This window comes from Corvus hawaiiensis, chromosome 3 (genome assembly GCF_020740725.1).
Source record: "Corvus hawaiiensis isolate bCorHaw1 chromosome 3, bCorHaw1.pri.cur, whole genome shotgun sequence".
NCBI classification, from domain to species: Eukaryota; Metazoa; Chordata; class Aves; order Passeriformes; family Corvidae; genus Corvus; species Corvus hawaiiensis.
Window position 1 is genome coordinate 77,085,819 of NC_063215.1, and position 13,625 is coordinate 77,099,443.

General features: G+C 36.5%; 1 protein-coding gene across 23 annotated transcripts in view; it reads right to left on the reverse strand.

Annotated features, from left to right (window-relative positions):
* Window positions 1-13,625, reverse strand: part of AFDN (afadin, adherens junction formation factor) — a 119,456-nt gene that overhangs the window by 24,025 nt on the left and 81,806 nt on the right. The gene's annotated exons all lie outside the window — the stretch shown is intronic.

Here is a 13,625-nt window from a genome sequence, read left to right on the forward strand (position 1 = left end):
TCTAATAATAAATACTTATTTAAACTTTTACACGCATGTTGTTATTTATACCTCTCTGGATTATGTTTCAAAAGAGTGCACTGTGCCCCAGTGAAACAAGGTAAATTGCAGATTACAGGAAAAAGGAATAGAAATGTTTTTAACATTCATTAGGACTGTAAAGGAGCCAGTGTAAAGGAAAGAAGAATGTCTCAAGCTTTACATAAACAAGTAAAGCAGACATAAGTATTTTAGAATTGACAGAGTCAATATTTAAGTCTACTGCAAAACCATGCAATTTTGTTCATAAAACATCTCTCTCAAAAGTGTTCTGCTACATTTTGAAAGGACTGTTAACAGTGAACTTATTGCAAGACAACTAAAGGATACCAAGATACAAGAATGAAAGCATCTATTCAAGCCATGCTGTTGTGTCATCCACATGCTCCAATGTACAAGACACCACACAAATCAGTCCAAATGTTAGTATCACAAACCTTTAAATTGTCTCTTATAATGTGAGACTATTACCTGTCATTTATCTACTACAGCAAATGGTGGTGTTTTACTTTGCAAGTCACTTAGGAGAGTGCCAAGTACGTTTTCAACAGAGCACAGTCTTAACTGTAACACTGTTTTTCTAAAATAAGCCCCCAAGTTGCTTTGATATTGAACATACAGCTTCCTCCTTTCCCTCCCCCCCGCCTTTTCAACTCTTTTCTTTTGGCAGCAAAAGCATGCATTGCTTCCATTGTTATAATAAAGTAAAATAAGAACCAAGGTGAAGATTATTCAAAGCTAGTGTTACACAGACACAGTTTTCTAAGCAAGTGAAAGACCTATTTTCATTAAATCTTAGGTTAATCCCAAATGTTTACACAAAAGCCACAGAAAAAAAATTCTTTCAAGCCTTATGATTCCAGATTACATTCTATGTGTCCAAATTTTTCATAATAATTGTTTAAGCCATACTTATGGATAAAAAGGAAAAAAATACAAAAAATAACTGAAATACTGATACTTTCTTTGTCTACAAAGAATATAAAGACAATTAAAAGAATTTAGTTGCTTTCTGTTTTTTTTTTTTTAAAGAGCCCTAAAGAAACACTGCAGTAGCTGCAGAATAACTTTATAGCAGAAAAACTGTCTAAAGTTATGAGCAACACGAGTCAGAAGACAGCTAGATAAATGTAATGGAAAATGAAATCATACTTCACAAATCTTTTTTTCCCTCAAGCAACCAAGATGTACATGAGGAAGGATGATCTAGCTGAACACCTAGACTTCCAATATGGACAATGCAAGATCTTTTAGCAGGAGTTCTTTAAGACTTCAAGGTGACATGCAGCGAGAAAGAACTTCTCCTTGTGTATTAATAACGGGTTCCATAATGGATCGAAAGTTGTTAGTTTTCACAAGGAATGGAAATTTGCAGAGGAGCCCTAAATGAATGTGCTGTTCACCATGCGCATAAGCATTCCAAAAAAAAGGCAAACAATAACGTAACTAAATGTACCAAATAGAAGATCGATCAAGTAAGTCAAAACCAAGAGTTGGAGAAGGATCACATGATGCTGAACACTGGAGCAATAATGGGGTGAAGATGTACTTCACTGGTCCAAATGTGAAATAATGCTCCAACCTTCTAAAGTGCTGGTTCCCATCAGGGCACCATTGGCAGAACCAGCTACCACCTTCCCTTGTTAGGAACTTAAATTATAGGGTTTATATGTCCCTTGCTCTGCCTCCAGCCACTAAGTATACCTGAAGGCAAGCTCCTTGAATTCCAAAGGGCGAAAGAATCAACAGCAACTCACCCACCCACCCTTGCAGTTATAACCTCATGCATCACATCAGTCATTGCAGGGACCAAACAGCAGCTTTTCTTGAGGGCCAGACTGACCAAGAGTCCTCTGAAGCCACCTGCAATTGACAGCATTTTTATTCAGTCCTAACTTCAAAGGATGCTAGCAGGAATCTCTTCCCCTTAGGTACAGAAACAAAGATCTGTCTAATACAAAGATTACGTAAAAACAAGCAAAGCTTTGGAAGAACACTGCCACTTAAAACAGCGCACACGTAAATCAAGCAACTTTGGTACTCATTGTATTGCATCAGACACTATATTCATCCATATACATCACCTTTCTCATGCTTCATTTTGACTCTTAGTGCACACTAAATGAAGTTGAAACCTTTTGTATAAGCCCATAATACGTGGCTTATATTGGTTTGCAAATAATGATGAAATAAACATTTTCAATTGCACAAATACCCATAGAGTGGTTTCTAAACTGACTTGAACTCCTGAAGTTTAGTCACTGTTTTCAGAGCTATCTTATATCAGCTCAGAAATCTGGAAGCCAGCAGAACAGAAAAGAACAAAGCAGAAACCACCACGGTCATTAAAAATCTAAAAGGGTCACATTTAGAAAACTGTTTAGAATTCTGATTACTCCCTTATAAAATGACAGCAACAGAACCATGAGGTTCAGGAGATAACAAGAATCACCAGAAACATGGAATACCTTTCTTGACAGAACCAACTAAGCAGGCATGGGCTCTTCAGCTCAGCAATGATCAAGGAACTGAAGGCCAATGGGATTATGAGTTGCCCTGATAGAATTATTTATCATCTCTCTAATCAGCCAACACAAAACACTTTCTCACTTCTGCTATCACATCTAGAATGTTTTAAATAGTAAAACATAAACAGAACCCAAACAAAATGCAACAAACCTCCGCCCTGCAAAACATTTTCCATAGGATTTCATAATTAAATTGGGAAACAGCCAGGAGCAAGACTGCTGAAAGATGCCAAAGTGTAAACAGAATCCGAGATTCTTGGCAGGGCTCTTTGAGGCTTTAGAGAAAAAAACCCAAACAAACAAACAACATAAACCCCCCAGAACAGATACAACACACTCTGAAATTAAAGAAAGCTAGAAACCAGGATGAACCATAGAATGGTTTGGGCTGGAAGGGGCTCTAAAGACCATCTAGCTCCAACCCCTTGCCACAGACAGGGACACACACCTTCCACTAGACTAGGTTGCTCAGAGCCCCATTCACCTTGGCCTTGAACACTTCCAGGGATGGGGCATCCAGCACTATTCAGAGTAACCAGTTTCAACCCCTCACAGCAAAGAATTTCTTTTGACCATCCAATCTAAACTTACTCTTTTTCAGTTTAAAGGCATTCCCCCTTGTCTTGCCCTTCTAATGAGTACCCCTGCAGCCATCTGGCAGGCCCATTTTAGGTATTGGGAATGCCACAATTAGGTTACTCTGGGGCTTTCTCTTCTGGCTGAACAATCCCAATTGTCCCAGCCTTTCCTCATAGGAGAGAAAAATCTTACACTTGTTTTTGCTATGTTCTTTGGCTAAGGGTACCACAGCTGGAAGATACCACATCATTCGGATTTTTGCTCTACCTGCGCCTATACTCTAACCCTAAGTAATTCTTCGTTATGATTCAAAGGAGCTGACATTTTACTCCTCATTCCTTCTTTTCCCATGTTTTTATGATGCCTACACAGTTTGTCAATCTTTTAACTGTTCTTTTAAAGGAACTTATGAGTAGATGTGTTAGCTCCAAGTTATCTCACTTAAATACAACACCAATGAATTTTGAAAGCATAAAAATTATTTAAAAATAAATCTCTGTTCAGATTGCATTAAAAAAAAAAAAAACAACATTATCAGCTACCACATCTACTCATGTATTATCAGGACCAATTAGCTTCTGCTCTAATCCACATGTCATTTAATATGTTTCTAACAACATGCATGTGCTTTCACATGCTTAGGAAGACTTCTCACTAAATATCCTTAAAATCAACTCCTCACCTTCCCTTCAACTTTTACCCTAAGCTTTACAGAAACTTGAATCCAAATTCCTAATTCCTGTTGAATCAGACTTGATTTTGCTTTAGTTCTACCTTCCAGAAGTCTGCATTAGAAAGAAATATACAATTATTAGAAACAGAAAAAGGTTCTTAATATGTAGCCACACATACTGAACTCCAAAGTGAACAGAATTCTCATACACACCAGATGAATTTTCCTGTAATTATTTACGGACATTACAGTAAAACAGATTACTTTGTGAACTACATATTAAACTGCTTTTCTTTCAAAGGAATGTGAATGTCAACATAATTAAAACTACTCCCCCACAAATAAAAAAAAGAGCAGTAATATGGTGTATCAGTAACAAAAATATGATAAACCTTCTTTTCACTTCATTTTTTCCAGTCCTTAATAACAGAAGCATATGTATCCATATGGCTTTTAGTCCAAACAGAAGAACACAACTGTAAAGGAGTCAGATGACTGTGGAAAGCAAGAATGCAGTAAGCATAAAGAGATGGCTTATTCTCTCTCCCCGAGATTAACATACTGAAACCTACAGCATATTTTCTCAAATATGCATAACCAAATACAAAATCCCCAAAACCTTTTTAAGAGTTTTTCAAAAAATAATATAAGATACTCTAAATTTTAAAAAGCCTCATCCACTGTACCATATTCTCTAGTGCTACCAATCTACCCATTTTCTTTCACACTTGATGCAACTTTTTCCCACAATCCTTGCAGAAAGTAAAATATACCCTTTTGAGGAAAAATCCCACTAGACTATTACTGCTCCTTCAGTTTACCTGGGTGACAGCATTTCTGAACCGAACTGAGTATAACACTACTCTGAAGACCTTTAAATGATACTAGTTTTTTTTACAGCGCATAGCCAAAACAGAACCCGAGGGGGGAGAAAGTTCTATATGGAAGATACTAGCTGAACAGAATTCAACAAACAGTGAACTGGGGACTGAGGAACGGAACATGGTATTTAAAAATGCTGATACCTGAAGTACATCAGACCTAAGCCTCAATATGAGAAACACATCTATTCTGTGCTTTTATAATCTAATTAAATAATCAGTACACAAAAACTTTTATGCACAAATAAAGCGCATAAAGCAGAGAGAACTAATTTGGAGGCCAGCAGTAAAGCACAATTTACACATTTCAGGATTTTTAAAATACTATCTAATAAATCAATTACAATGACACTAGTAGTGCACTCATACAGAGTGTAAGGAAGAAACCCACCTGTCTGCTCCCATGTTGTCTCACACTTCGAGCTGTGCAGGCACTACTGTGGTGTGGCAGGTCCCATGACAAACCTGGCTGGAGACTCAGCTGATCCCTGTCTCCAGTTCCCCTCCTCCCAAATACAAGCTTTGTTTTCAACTAAATCAGCTTCCTTAAATTGTTTACAGCACAGCATGACTGTTCCTAACAGTGCAGGAAAGGGGGTTGCTAGGAGGGGCCTGGATCACTTAAGGGGGGTTGATTCCACTATTTGGTGAATAATGTTATTTTCAACCCAACAACTCAAAACTGTTTGAAATTCCTAAATTCTACTATAGCTCACCTATTGACTTTTCAAGCAGCTGAGTAACAAAACAACTGCAAAACTGTATTCTAGTGGGAGCTGAGCCCCAAAACAATTGCAAAACAAACACTCACATACATTTAGGTTCCCACACAGAAAAGTAAACTACACAGTGGAAAAATGTCTTCATTTTAAGCTTTTGAATGCCTGCATGGCAAACACACTGAAAAGACACTTCCCAACTGTGCCCAGTCCTACCCATTCCCCTTCTAAATGTAAAAAAAATTTCAAACTTTAGCAAGGGATGGAGATAAATGACATATGTAGAACTGATGAAAATGCATCCTGCTACAAAACACAACGCACTTTTATTCATGTAATTGGACAATGGGATAAAAATGTCATGTTCTCCTCCCTTTTTTTCCAGAAAGCTTTATTAGGTCTCTGAGTCAAAACATGAAAATATTCTTGAAAATAATCTTTTCCATGCTTGGGCCTATTCATCTGTAAGATGCACAAAGCCAACACAGGGGGAAACTGAGGAAAACTGTTAGATCCAGCAGCCACACATTTGCGTGAGATGCAATACCTGTAATAAAGATTTTCTTACAATCTCACACTTATCTTAAGAAGTAATTAAATGTTTTAAAACAGCACAAGTTGAAAGATGTTAATATACTGCACTTGCAAATTTCTCATGCACTGGGAGTTTAGTTAGAGTATGAGAATAACTAATCCTAAATTTGCTGTGATTTACAGGTCAGAATTCTACGATAAAGGACAACTTTCACATTTAACGGGAATTTTAATAACTGGAATTTTAATAGATTTTCTAATCCTACTTGGGAGGTAAAAATAAACACAGGACACTTCTGCATACCGAAGTCTGTTTAGAATGGTAACTTGGGTCTTTATTCTAAATCTAAATGAAGAAAAGAACGTATGGGAAAATGTTTAAGTGACTAAATTACCTTGTAAAAATAAACAAGGAGCCCTCCCTCACTGAGGGCTAGAATAAAAGGAGCTACAAGTCAAGACAATAAATGAAAAACTGAGGTATGAAACACTATCAATAAATCCAGAGATTAAAACTCACCAGAAGTTCTACTTCCCTTAGATCTACCTTTATTTCATATGTGTGGCCCCGTACAGGGTTTGACAATATTTAAAGTGGGACTGAAGGAAGATAGGGAAGCTTTTAGAAAGGAGGAGTAGCTTTATTTTTTTCAAGGCAGGCTCGTTTGAAATACTTCTCACAGAACAAAAACATGTTTAGAAAAATCTTACAAGATGGAGTCTAAAATTACAACCTAAGGCTATAAATAAAAAAAACCCAAAGGAAAATAAAAACCAAGGAAATAAAACACGGAGAGGGTTTATTAGGCATTTGGATGATGATCATTGTTGAGTTTCACATCAGTGCTGCTCACAGGCCATGAGTTGCAGAGTCTATGCAAATCTAACTTCACCTAAAAATACGATCAAAGACTGGAGCAGAGAACAGTTAACCAGCCGGAACTTCAGCAAGAGCTTTCACGTTTTTTTAAAAAAAACCACTACTATTTATCTTGGAGATTAATGAATTCAGACAGACTGGAGCCAACAAAAAACCCATTAAAATCCAACAATTAAAGCCAACATTAAAATCTCACCTGAGAGATAACATTTCTTTTTAACATACATAAATAACATTGGTCTATACTGACAAATGTGCTCTTATACACAGACACACACATACTCTTCTCAACTAATTCAGGAAAAGTGCTTGCTAAGTACTCATATTTGGAAAATTAATAAGTAACAAACACTCTGTAAATTTTCACTTATATTGTCTTCTAAATAGCAGTAGGACAACTGGAAAACCTGAGCTAGATCCCAGGACATATCACCTTTCATAAAGGAATTCAGTAAATAATTTATTGAATAAACAAACAAATAAATTGACTGAATTACTTTCCTGTAGGGCCTGAAAGATTGGAAGAGTTCTGAGAACCCATGCAACTATGGCAATCCATAGAAGTTAAAGAGCAAATTTTGGCACCTCTGGTCAGCACAACTTCAGCCTCTAGAATGCTGATACGTTATATTTAAGATGGCACTGACACAGTGCAGGGGAGCAACAACTAACTACTACAGTACCTCACTAAAAGAGAACCTGAAAGGTGAAGAAAATAAACAACCTCCCCCCAATATTATGTTCGTTTATAGGATTTTCATTCTTCAAGTCACACAGACTTCAATCTCAAAAAAAAGAAAAAAATCTATAAATTCACTGGGACCAAGAGGATGGAAGGAAAACAAAGTTGATACAACAGAGCCAAGTCAATTTAATGCATTAAAATAAAAAGCTCAGATGAGACAATGCTACACAAAGATTTCATACCTGTTTGTCCAAAAAGGTATTTGCCCCTTTTAAGCCTCATACAATTTTCTGCTTTACTACAAAAATTATATAGAGAAGCCAAAGGACCAAGATGGATAATGTAACCTAACCTCAGTTTTTGACATAGCCTAAAAAGAAACAAGTCCTTTTCCATCACATCCACTTATATCAGCACACAGTAGCCCATAATTGTTTGCACAATTAGCATTATTTTGCAAACCCCTCATTGCTCTAAAAGGATTGTGCCCAAAATATTGCATTTGCTTAGAAATATCACTATGAGAACTGTAGAAATAAAAGAGGCAGCATTAAAAAACACCCAACCAAAACAAACCATCAGAGCTTCTTCTACAGAGTATTCAGACCAATGAAGGAAAGAACAAGACAAACTACAGTGATCTAAAAAAAGAAATTACTACTCCTACATCAGGAAGATGTAAAATTGAGGATGTACAAAAGTACCACAGTAACGAATTAACAAACATGACAGATTTAATGAGAGCAGTTAAGGAGAACAGACTTTTATTGCTAGTGTTGCTATGGCACAAGATGAGTTTTATAAAACTTCCTTGTCAGTAACAGACACAGGAAACTCTGGCTCAAATTCATTCCATCAGCCATAAAATCAGAACACACCATAGAGTGCAACTGTATAGAAAAGTCACAGTTGGAGTAACAGCAATATCATACAGACTTTTTAATGGCAGCATCACAACTATCCATGAGCTGGTGAGTCACCACAAAAGCATTAAAAGCAGGCAGACTCCTCCTTCCCATTTGGTATTTGCCAGGACAAGCAGCCACAATGGCATGGTGAAAACAACAGCCAGATCCTTCCAGTGGGAGTCAACAGGCAGCTTCATTCCCAGGTGAGCCACCCATGCTGTGACATGCTCATGAGGACCTGCCACCTGCAGAATGATAGCCTGGAGGTGCTGAGACACCACACAGCCCCACCAGTCTAAAGAATGAGTGTGAGTGAAGGTCCATCTCTTGACCAGGTGCTAACCTCTTAACAGCTGAACTACTCCCATCCCCACACATCGTGCCCACCTAACGTAGGTGGATCACAAACCACTGTACTTTCGGGGAGGTTAGCAATATTCTTGCAGTTTTAGTAGACCTGTAAAATGACCTAGTTATTTCTATACCTATGATGAGACCTAGAACTACAAAAACTATTATAAAAACACTTTTACAGTTGTTAGAAATAACAGTAGAATTGTATTAAGTAATTAAGGAAAAGCTATGCATCTGCACAGCAGATCTGCAGTACAGCACCTAACCAAACCGGTGCTACTCCACACAATTAACAGCAAGGTCTTGTCATTACTTGTTCCGAAGCCTCATTTGCCCACACCCGTTGAGTTTCATATGCTTTGTTTATCACTCTGATAAAACTGGAGCAACAAATAGCTTCTAAAGACTGGTAAAATCACACCTGATTAAAAAAAAAAATACCCTTCAATAACAATTTATTTGGAAAATGCTAGATGTATTAAAAGCCTACTTTCATTTCTATAATATGCCAGAAAGTCTTCCTGATGATCTTTCAATATAGAAATGTACATTTCTGTCTTAAGTACATACATGCTTCACACAAATAGTAAATGAAAAAGTAGTCCTGAACTGAAAGTATCTTCACTCTCCAATCATACTTGGAATCCACAGAAGTGTCATACAGTCACCAACCTTTTCAAAGAAATACTCCAATTTAAGTGGTTTTAGATACCAAGACTGTATGTCAAAACACTCCAGTAGTTCGCATAACCACAGATCTTTTTAAATGAGTAATTTTCAAGATTTTCTTGGATTTTTCATAATTATGCAAACATGAACTAAGACTTTATTTTAATAATGTAGGTTCACACATGCGTGTGCATACATAAGCAAACATACAGTACTAAAGGTATCTCAGATGTCTCATAATGCTTTACAGGTGACACTTTTCCCACATCACTTAAGCTTCTGTGGTATTTTATAAAAATGAAACAGTTTAATACAGGATGAATCAACTGCAACTAGAATGTCTTTAAAGAAAATAGCATAGAAACGTAGCTTATCAAGCCTGATACCAGCCATCAGGCCTGAAATCTTTTATCTGCCTACACCCAGAGTAGATTTGACTGATTTTTATCAAGGTTAATTCTCTGATTCCATATTCTTAGGCTTACACAGAAGATCTCTGCAAGTTGCAATAAACATCCTTAAAAGCGCGTTTATGGAACAGAATCAAGTCTCACTCTGCCCTGGCAAGTAATTGGTCTACAAGCAATTAAATAACCCAAGCTTGTAAGCATTTTAAAAAAATAACAGTTTACTAAACTATGCAGCCAATTTACAACTTTATTCTCTAGGAGGCAAAAGTGAAGGTTTTTGACCACCCAAACACTCACATTCCATAAAGCTGCATGCATTCTTTAGGTTGTATCTGGATGAGTATATATTTTATCTCCTCCTCCAAACATACTAAGCCTAAGACTCATTGAACTCCTTGCTGTGGGCCCAGAGGCAGGAGAAAGGCCAACTTTGTAGTATTGGTCCCATCTCCAGCGAGGGTAGACTTTTCTGGACTTGGAAAATCAGAAAAACCCCACTTTGTCAGAGAAAGCTAAGGCCTGTGCTGCCTCAAGACCAATGCAGACACTTTGGAAATCTGTCATCATTAGAGAAAATACTTTTCAAATATAAATGAGGTGAACCAGCCTACTGTATCTAAAACTGATCTGTCAGCTGTGGCTACAGCTGCACTGATTCATGCTGTACCCTGACTTAAAAAGAATTTTAATACTGACCTATGCTCTACATACCACACACTTCAGCGTTCCCCTCTCACATACTCCATGTTGGCCATCAAAACCCAAATGTTTCTGGAGCTAGACAAAGTACAGTCACAAGTGGGCAAAATATTTCCAATTAAACAAAAGCACTATAAATTCAAACTTTGGTGATAATCAACATTACTCAACAGGCAAAGAAACATTAAGCATTTAACTGACATCAGCTTTAGATTGCACTGAGTGGGAAAAACAGATGAAAAGTAAGTGTCTTACTACTCAGAGGAAAAAAAAAGGTAGATTGGCAGCAGTACATCCAACAACCTAGAAACTTTCTGTCCGGTGTACGCAGATGCTCTATTTACAAGAAACCTCTAAAGGAGTACAGAGGAAAGACTGAAGAGTTTTGTTTTTCTTTTTAATGGAGTGTTACGTGTTACTTTTTAACAAAAGAATGTTTGCAATCAGAACTACCTTGCACACAAAGCAAGCAAATGAATACACCCTCTTATCTTCTAAAAGTGCTTCTCACAGGACAAGCCAGGATGTTCTGTAGTGGACCTCCTGAAATGGCGTTAATAAATTATACTCTACTGTACTCTAGTGCATATATTGTTGTTTGGGGATTTTAACAGCGTTCAGCATGGAAAGCACATACACTGACACAAAGGGCTGTAGCATCTTCTGTGCTAAACAAAAATATATAAATTTCCAACAGCATGATTTCTCTCACACTCCAGGAATTGAGTACTTCAAAAAGATAAATCTTCTTTGATGAAAATCAAATCAACTAGAAAAGCTAGCTAAAGCAACTGGTCTAACATTTCATTCTAAGATTGGAATAAAGTATTCAACAGTTCCTAACTTATTTTACTTCACTCTTACTCTCGTGACATGGGATAAGTGGGAAGTAAAGGCAAAATGCTTCATATACAACATTTGTAAAAGACTAAGCAAAATTTATTCATTAGTCTCTCTTAAAACTGTCTGAAAAAGAAGTCTTTATTATTATAAATGCTGCAACTTAATATGATATTCTACAAATGCATTAAAGGCACTCTTAATTTTCAATGAAAGAAATTAAATACGTGAGCCTTTGATTCCACTTTTATTTCAAAGGAAAAACCTTTCACTGAGCTCAAGGAAAATATATTGCTTGAGCTCTATTTCACCAGACAAGGGTTAACTTTTTAATGCACATTTGCTATAAATACTCCATGAGCACTGCCACACTAAGGGCTATTCAGAGTTATGTACAAATCCACAAGTTGTACTGCAGGTTCTGTGATGCTCTTCCTCAGTAAGTCAATTCTGATCTAATGATGTCTGCGCTGGGCTTCACAGGCAAGACATACTGGGCAATTTACTTTGGAAAAAAACCCACCCTGTATCTCCGCACTTTTTCAGAGAAATAGCACTTGCTTCTATAGCTAAGGATAAATTACAACCCAAAAAACCTGGAGCACTAACTTTCACATAGTGCAGGCTCTGCAGTTTCAGATGGATACAATGTAATCCAGGATCAGTGTGTACACTAACATATGAAGCACCTAAATTTCTACTCCAACTGAAGGTATTACTCATACAGGAAAAAGTCAACACAGAACTTATTAAGTCCTGAAAGTCTTTTTCATTAACAGAAGTAAAAAAAGATTTAATTAAAATGCTGTATTAACATGTATCTAAACAGAATTTTCAAAGTTATAAGAATGCCAGAATTTAATGAAGTCTGGTTACAGGAATTCTAGCTACAGTATACGTGCACTATATTTTTAGCAGGCATGCTAAAAAGTACCTCCATACACAGAGTATTAGTGCAATGAGGAAATGGCACATGGATTTTAAAACTCACTTTCTTTCAGAAGGCCTAAAATACAGGTCTGGGTCACCTATTTGCAATAACAATCTAAATACGAGCAAAAAAGTAAGACAAAACCCACTCCACTTGAGCAGAACTGAGGTCTCACAGCTACTGAGAAGAACAATCACACTGTGATGGTGTAACCTTCAGATTTTGCACAGCACATAAAAACATGAACAAGATTTTGTACAACATTTACAGGGCACCAAAATTTAAACAAAAACTCTGCTGGAAGTTAGGACTCAACAAAGCCCAGGCAAATTGCTAACACACAGCTACTTATTTGCTCATGATAAAGACTAAAACAGGCAACCTACACACTATTTTATTTCTGCAAGACTGAGAAATCTGTTCTGGAAATGAGAATTATATACTGTATTTTCACTAAGGCCCTCCTAAGAAGCCTGTTAAGGCAACACCAGTAGTTTAGACCACTGAGGTGAATTAGTATTGAACACTTAAAAAAAAAACAAAAACAAAAACAACAAAAAAAACCCAAACAAAACCAACCAAAAAAACACCACCACAAAACAATTTTAAATCTTATCACTGAAACATTTCAATTAATTGATGCTGGGAGGAAGTGCCAGATAATTTCCTTAAATAGAAAACACAGACACAAGACGACTTCAAATACTGAACTATCTGAAAAATTAAGACCTAGAACACACATAAATAGCTAACAGTTTAAAAAAATCCTATCAGCTGTCTATATTTGCAAACACAGGTGAGAAAGATGGAGATTTGTCTATTGTTACCAGCATTATTAACTGTAAGCATAATTTTCAATTTTGGGAAAAGATCATTAAATGAATGTTTAAGCCTGTTCCTTCTACATGGATCTCCTACAAGATATTAATAGAAAAAACCTTGAAAAAAATTTTACATCAAAATTGATATTCCTGTAGTCTCAAACCCTTAAATTTAACACCTTGAATTGAGTACTAAATATAAAATGACAAGCAATGGTTTAGCAATTAAAGCAACTTAGAATAATTTAATTTACCCTTAAGAACAAACAACGTTGCCAAATAATGCAAATTATTTATGGGTGAGATGTCACATACTTGTTTTTAGAACAGTAAGTCTGTTCCCCAGAGTATTTACTGCTGAACTGTAACACTCATGTTTAAAATGCTTTTATTAAAAAAGAAACATCTGATCCTATTTTAGTAAGCACTACTTAATTGGACTACCTGTTAAAAAATCCTAGAAAATACACTCTGA